A 7150-nucleotide genomic window follows, 5' to 3' on the forward strand; every position below is an offset into this window, starting at 1 on the left:
GCGCGCGCTGGTGGGGAGGGCGCGCGGCCGAGCCTGGCGGGGAGCGCGCGTCGCCGGCTCGCGCGCGCAGTCGTCGGGGATGCCGGGAGCGGCCCGGGGAGCTGTCCCTGGTGCTGACGGCTTGTCCTCTGTCGCCGGGTCCAAGCGACCTCGGGCGAAGCCTGGGGGCGCCCCCACCCCGGCCCGCGCCCTGCGGTGCCCCTCTGCTCTCCGCCTGTTCTTGGGGCGTTCCGGCTTCCACAGCGTTGGGATCTGGAGTCAGGTCGAAGCTGCTGCTTATCCACAGTGGGGCAAGTCCCTTACCCTGGTTGAGCGGCTGGTTCTTATCTTTAAAATGGGGAGTTAACACCAGCACCTTGAGGATTGGTCTGATAATGAAATCCGATGCTGTGTGGAGGCCCTGCACACCATAAGTGCTTAATAAATGCTCGCCTGGTTATCGCTTGTTTCCCTTCTCTGGGTTAGCAACCTCGGAGCAATTGAGAGGAGGGGCAGGGCTCACTCTGCTCCCCGTGGGAGGGTGTTTGGGGCCTGGCGGCTGCCTTTGGATCTCTCCCACATCCACGATGAAGTGGAGCAGATCCCTTTTCCCTGTCCCCAAAGCGCGGAGCTAGAACCAACTTAAAGCAAGGCAGATTTGGGCTGGGTAGGAGGGGACCTGTCTGACCTAAGGTTCCTGCGCCTGAGAGGAGTGCCCCAGGAGGTTTCTGCAGGGACCCTGAATGGAGAGAAAGCTGTGCTAAGAAGGGGTTTGTGTTAGAACATGTACAGCACTCAGAGCTGTGCCTGGTAGAAATGCACCATATAAATGTGTGCTTTTTTTTTTTTTTTTTTTTTTTTGGCGTATCACTTTGTTGCCCAGGCTGTAGTGCAGTGGCACAATTTCAGCTCACAAAACCTCCACTTCCTGGGTTTAAGTGATTCTCCTGCCTCAGCCTCCTGAGTACAGGCATGTGCCATGACACCCAGCTAATTCTTTTTGTATTTTTAGCAAAGTCAGGGTTTCACCATGTTGGCCAAGCTGGTCTTGAACTCTTGACATCAAGTGATCTTCCTGCCTCAGCCTCCCAAAGTGCTAGGATTACAGGTGTGAGCCACCACACCTGGCCTTAAATGTCTGCTTTCATTATGATCTACCATTAAGTTTTCTGTAAAAAGCTCCATCCTGGTAGTAACCATAACCTCTCTTCACTCCTATTCTAGAGGCGAGAATTCTGATGACAGACAGAAGAATGAAGTGCTGGGAGTCCATTTCCCTTTTACAGATGGGCTGAACACAGATGGGTGAGCAACTCTCCCACAGGCAAGAGCGTGAGTACTCAGGCCAAACACACAGGCTCCCAATGTCCAGCCCGCTGCCGCCCTGGCTGGGGCCCCTGGCAAGGGCCCCTGCTGAGTTTCTCAGGGCTGGTCAGGTCACTTTAACCATAATGACTTTTCTTATAACAAACCAGGCGAGTCTTGCATTTCTCTTAACTAATAGGAAAAGCTGGTCCCCACCCCCATGAGTTTCTCGTTCTCTTCTAAGCAGGTTAATTAAACATCACCTGCTTCATTTCCCAAGGGACCAGGGGCTGTGTTTGATTCATTAATTAACTGCGAGCAGTACCTGCTCCCACCAGGCACTTGTCTCATGATAAACATCACTCATTATGTGCTTAACTCGTGCCAGACACAAGGCTAAACGCCCTGCGAGCATTGTCTCATTTAGTCTTCTCAGCTATCTGATGAGATACAGATACTGTCATTACCCTGACTTTGCAGGTGAGCACTTTAGGCTCAACAGCAGCAGACCTGAGGCGGATCTGCCTGTTCGCAAGGCATTGCTCCTAACCCCCTTCTTCTAGAACTTCCACATTCTTCCCAACCAGCTCCACCTAGAAAAAAGGATGGTAAACACGGATAGAAATTCCATATAAGGAGAGAAAGAGAAAAACAGAAAGAGAGAGAGAGAAAGAGAGCCAGGAGGAAGAGGCAAAGCAGCCAGCCAATCGATGTTCTAGGAGTTGACATAGGAATCCTTTAAATCATCATTTTTAGTCAAAATCCCTATTATGACAACTGAGCAACTTGTTTTTTATTTGAGAGTTGCAAGTGTGTGCCAAGAATTTTAAAAGCAACATCACTGACAAACCCTGTCTTTACCAACTACCTCAATGCCCTTCCACATCTTTCCGTGCTGACTTTTCACTCAAACTCTGCAGAATCCTGCAGCTGTGGATCTGAGCAGCTGGAAACCTCTACGGAACCAGCTCAGACTCTGTAGCTCTTGGCCTCTTGATGTGCTGGTTTCTTTCCTGTGCAGTGTGGAGAGATGTGTTCCTGATGCCTGTGATGACGAAGCCATATTTAAAACTGAGCCCATTTTATTTAAAAGAGTACTGAATACTAGCCACGACATGTACAATAGATGCCTGGATTGCCCTCACTTTACGGACAGTAACACAGGGGTGAAGTGACTCACCCAGGGTCACACAGCCAGCAGAGGCGGCTACACCGAACAGATTTCATTTGGATTGAGTGGCCGGATGATCACCACCAAACTCATTATTTATGTGCAAAAGTGTGCCCTGATTTTAAGCAAAACTCAATTTCAGAAAATAAAAATGGGTTGGGGGGAGATGAAGATAAGGAAGAGTCTCTGGCCTGACTTTATAAAAACAATTCATCATCAGGATTCCCTAAACAGCAAGTTCTCCTGGTGCGTTCAAAAAAAGGATCCTAGTTACACACAGTTCTTTTAGGTTGGCCAAAAACAGGCCTGGAGGTGGGAGGAGCGGCATTCCGCCACCGGACTGGTGCTTCTTCCACTACAATATGCTGTTTAGTCATATGGCAATCTCAGCCAACGGCAGCTACTCTGTCCCCACCAGCCGCATCGTCCCATAACACAGAGCTTTGTGGATGTAAGTCAAATCCAACAGATGGCCTCGCTGGTTGAACAACCCCCAACACATTGGTTTATGGGTGGCAGTTTACAAAGGTTCGTTTTCCATTTGGGGCAAACGGGGCTTTCGTAAGATCAGCCTGACGCTATACAAGCAGGACCTCTGTGCCCATCGGTTTCTTGGAGTCGACGGCGGATAGCCTTATTGCTCAAAGACTTACAGCCTCCTGAAGAAGAGGCATCAGCATTTCTTTCTCTCTGGGGATGTGTATGTGGGCAAGAGGTGCTCACTGGCTGGAGGCAGAGGAAAACACAAAACCGGCGGTGGTGGGGAACCCCTGACATTCCAATCACACTGCACCCATGTGCAGTCCCCTGCACACTCGCATGGAGGGAACGAGGTTCTTGGGAACAGGATGTGAGCAGCTGCTGTTGATGGCTGAGTCTCATTCTGCAGAGGCAGAAAGAAGAAAGCGCTCGAGGAATAAGGTTTCTGCCAGGCTGTGGAGAGTGATGAGAACGATGGCCAGGAGCTCCTCCTGTTCCCTTTCTGGGAACCCTCTGGAAGGAGTGAGCACACCATGTCCAGTCACGTCTGGGAAGAGGCTGGCTGTCCACTTGCAGCACAGCTGGCACCCAGGACCCCTCGGCGTTGGAAGTCTGAGATTCCAGAAGGGCAGCTGCTCGCTGGTCTGTGTGGGTGCCCCCAGCCCCCAGCACCGACCTCCATTCAGCTGCTCGGTGGATCTCAGCACACTGAAAGAGGGTCCTCTTCCTCATATCAGTGCCAGGCCAAACTATTGAAGTGGTTGCACCAGATTGACCTTTGGTGGTGGTTGAATTCTTTCGTCTTCCTAGCCTGCAGCTGTGGGAGGTTCTGCAGTTGATTGGACCCAGCGACAGCCCCTTTGATCCGTTTGTGTCACGGAACCTGTTTCCACTCAACTCCAGATGATCTGTGCAGGTCAAAGTCAAGCCCTTTTGGAGAAGAGATGAAACGATTGAGGGCTGGGCAGCTGCCAGTCGCTGTGATTACTCTGTGATGTTGAATAGGCAGAGTGCGCCCCGCATCCTGGGGCTGTTAGGCTGGATGTCCTTCAGCCGGGCCCAGGAGAATGATGAGGTACCAAAGTGTGCAAGAGTGAGAGGATGAGGCAAGCGAGTGCGCCGGCGGACAGAGTGGGAGGGCGTGCGCGGGCTCAGGTGTGCGGCGTGGGGGGTGTTTCCATTGCCCTGGTTTGAAAAGACAGCCTCATCTGTTTGAAAAGAAGTTACTGGTGGTTGCTAATTACTGCAACATTTTAAAATGTTGTGACAGCAAGCTTGATGTGTTCATTCTTTAGGAATCGTCCCGGATGATGGATGAGGAGGAGATGGTGCTGAGAGGCGCTCGGGGACCCGTCAAGGGGTCTCTCCCAGCTTCGTCTGTGAGTCACAGATCATCCTGACAAATCCTGCCGCAGAGCGGAGGAGAAGTGAGACGGGAGAGATGGAGGATTTATTGTTTCAGAGCCTTCCTCCATTGCAGGGATTTTTTTACTCCAGAGAAGCATTAACAGAGAGTACTCCTAATCTGGGTTTTACTTTCTCAGCCAAAGCACTTCTTCACAGCTCGAGCAAATGCAGGCCATGCCTACATTCGCTCATTCATTCCCTCACATACTGTGGGCGCAGAGACAGAGGCAAGAGTCGTCGTCATCACGAGCTCAGAGGGAGGTGAGTGTTTTAAAGGTTGACGGGACGGCCTCCTGAGGCGGGCGGAGAGGGATGGGGACCGCCCGGGCTGAGAGCTAGCATTTGTCTTGTGCTTATTCCCATTGAACTGTCCTGGGGGCCCTGGGGACAGGAAAGATTCATTCATTTTACCAGATTTACAGTAAAGAAACTGAGACTTAGAGAGAGTGAATGGCCTGCGCCAGGCTGCCTGAGGCCAGGACCCATCTGAATCCAAAGTCCACCCTGACCTGTCCTATGCCTGGGGTGTGACCCTCAGTCTGTTTCACTAGAAAATAAGAAATAAGTCTGAGATTGCCTGTCTGGACTAGGGGAACCTAATATTGAAGTAATCTTCCTATAACCTTTCTGCTTCTATGAGCACAGGATTGCAGACGCTGCTGAATGCTGTTCGCTTTAATAAAAAGATGAAAGAGAGCACCCACTGTGACTGACACAGGCCAGCGTCAGGACATAACGAGGAAATGTCATGCCGGACTGACATGCCAGACTTTCACTTCAGCTGTGCAGCGCAGTTCCTCCCCTCAGGACAGAGTCTCTAGAGCACCCATGGGGCAGCTCTGCCACCGAAGACTCACCTTACAGACACAGTCTCCCCTTGGGCACAAAGAATGAAACCAAGGACTTGCCCATTGCTCTCCCTTCAGAATCTATCCAAGCCTCCAGCCCCAGAGCCTGCCTAACAATGGCAGATTCGGATGGGGGTGAGGAGGAGGAGGGCGTGGGAGGAGAGAAAGAAGAACGGCAGGGGTAATTATGGGGAAGCAGGTGGTCGGGGCAGAGCGAGGACATAAGGCCAGTGCTGTGACACCCAGGGATGGTGGGAGCCATGGGAGGCCCAGGCCCCTTCTGTCCTGGCCTGGATGCCGCCTCCCTCACCGCCTGGCTGGCTTGAGGAATCAGAAAGAGCATCAGCTACGGGTCTGTACACGAGCAGATGAGCCCTGCTGCCGGGCTAGCCTCACGCTGTGAAATAGCAGAGAGGCCTGGCCCCAGTACAATCCGGGAAGGGGAGGGGGCACAGCCTCGTCTGTTTGGCCCCTCGTTCTCTGCCTCTCTGTCCTGGAATGGCACATCCACGAGGGCAGGGGCTTCGTGCCTCTTGTTGTCTTCGTGCCTCTCTGCTGTCTCCCAGAACCAACCACAGCAGCTGTTCGTTGAATGAATGAAAGATGCTGGTGTGAGAAAGTGTCTGCCTGAGGCTCTGTGGAGTCAGATGCAGGGTCCCCTGCAAACACAGCTGGCCCGAGATTGGCAGCCACCCAGACAAGACGTGGCAGGCAGCAGGGCCACCCCCTGCTCTGGAAACCCCACACTGAGACCACTGGCTGTGGTGATTGGGCTGAGGGGGAGTCTGGGGTGTAGAGATAATAAACAGCTCAGTGGTGAGCACTGGCCCAGACCCTCCTTCCCTGTACCACTGGCTCCCTAGAGAAGGGGCAGAGCCCGACGCAGCAAATCTGCCCTGAGGACGCTTGGACCATGGCACGAGGCCCTAGGCTGAAGAGGGCGGCCTCTAACCCCCAGCCTCCCTCTCTGCACCCTCCCCATACCCCACCCCAGGGCATCAACCCTTGTCTCAAGCGCCCTCACCCAGGGTAGCTTCCCCTGCACGAGCCCTTTGGCTGTTCCTCTTGACTCCCAGGACGGTGTCTGCCCGGTGGCCACCATTTGAGTCCCCACAGCCGCCCCCAGGCTTGTTACTCCAGCCATGCCCAGACCAGCCATTTCCAAATGCTCACTCCTCACTGCCTGTGGCAGACTACTCCCTCTGCCAGAGGTGCCCTTCCTACCCATCCCCACCCCACAAACTCCTACACACCCTGCAAGGCACAGCTAGAATGTTGCAGCCTCTGGGAGACAGGGAGAGTCAAAGGCAGCATATAATGTGTTGATTAAAGTTCTAACGCTGCTTTTTCTGCAACTGTTTATTTAAATCTATTTGAACATAAACCCCTTAACCCGAAGGGCTAAGTCAGACTGACTCACACATTTATTTAGCACCTCCTGTCCGCAGGCAGAGCATTGGGTGCTGGGATGCAGTAATGAACAGGGCAGTAACTGTCTTGCCCTCTCAGGGTAGATAGCCTAGTGGAGCTGCCACCATCTCCTCTGGGCCCACCCAGGGTCAGGCCCACAATTGGGGGCATCCAGATATGGGGCCTGGGATTGTAGATCTGGGAGTGCCCACACAGCACAGCTCCTCTGCCCCATGGCAGCACAGCGGTAACATATGGGCTTGGAGTCCGGCAGAATGGGGCTCCATCCTGGCCCCCTGATTTCTGGGTAGGTGAACACGGCCCTTCTCTCAGCCTCCCCAAGCCTCAGTTTCTCCATGTGTGGTGTGGAACCATGCAGGGTGGTGGCTAGGGTGACTCTCTGGCATCTTGACCCAGCATGAAGCTCTGCAGGCAGGAGCTGGAGGAAAAGCCTGTGCCTGTCCCAGCAGCAGGGGCTGCCCTCTGTTTTTGTACCCCAAATCCCACCTCTTCCTCCTGATGCTCCCACCTCCTGCCACCAGGTACTGGT

At 53.3% G+C, this 7150-nt stretch overlaps 1 long non-coding RNA gene across 1 annotated transcript; it reads left to right on the forward strand.

The window, feature by feature from the left end:
- The first annotated feature begins 68 nt into the window (after positions 1-68).
- On the forward strand, positions 69-6542 carry LOC103795508 (uncharacterized). The gene is made up of 4 exons (XR_013519922.1): positions 69-290; positions 1204-1311; positions 4231-4603; positions 4988-6542. It is a non-coding gene; the product is annotated as an uncharacterized LOC103795508 (long non-coding RNA).
- The last annotated feature ends 608 nt before the right edge of the window (positions 6543-7150 follow it).

Source organism: Callithrix jacchus, chromosome 1 (assembly GCF_049354715.1).
Source record: "Callithrix jacchus isolate 240 chromosome 1, calJac240_pri, whole genome shotgun sequence".
NCBI lineage: Eukaryota > Metazoa > Chordata > Mammalia > Primates > Cebidae > Callithrix > Callithrix jacchus.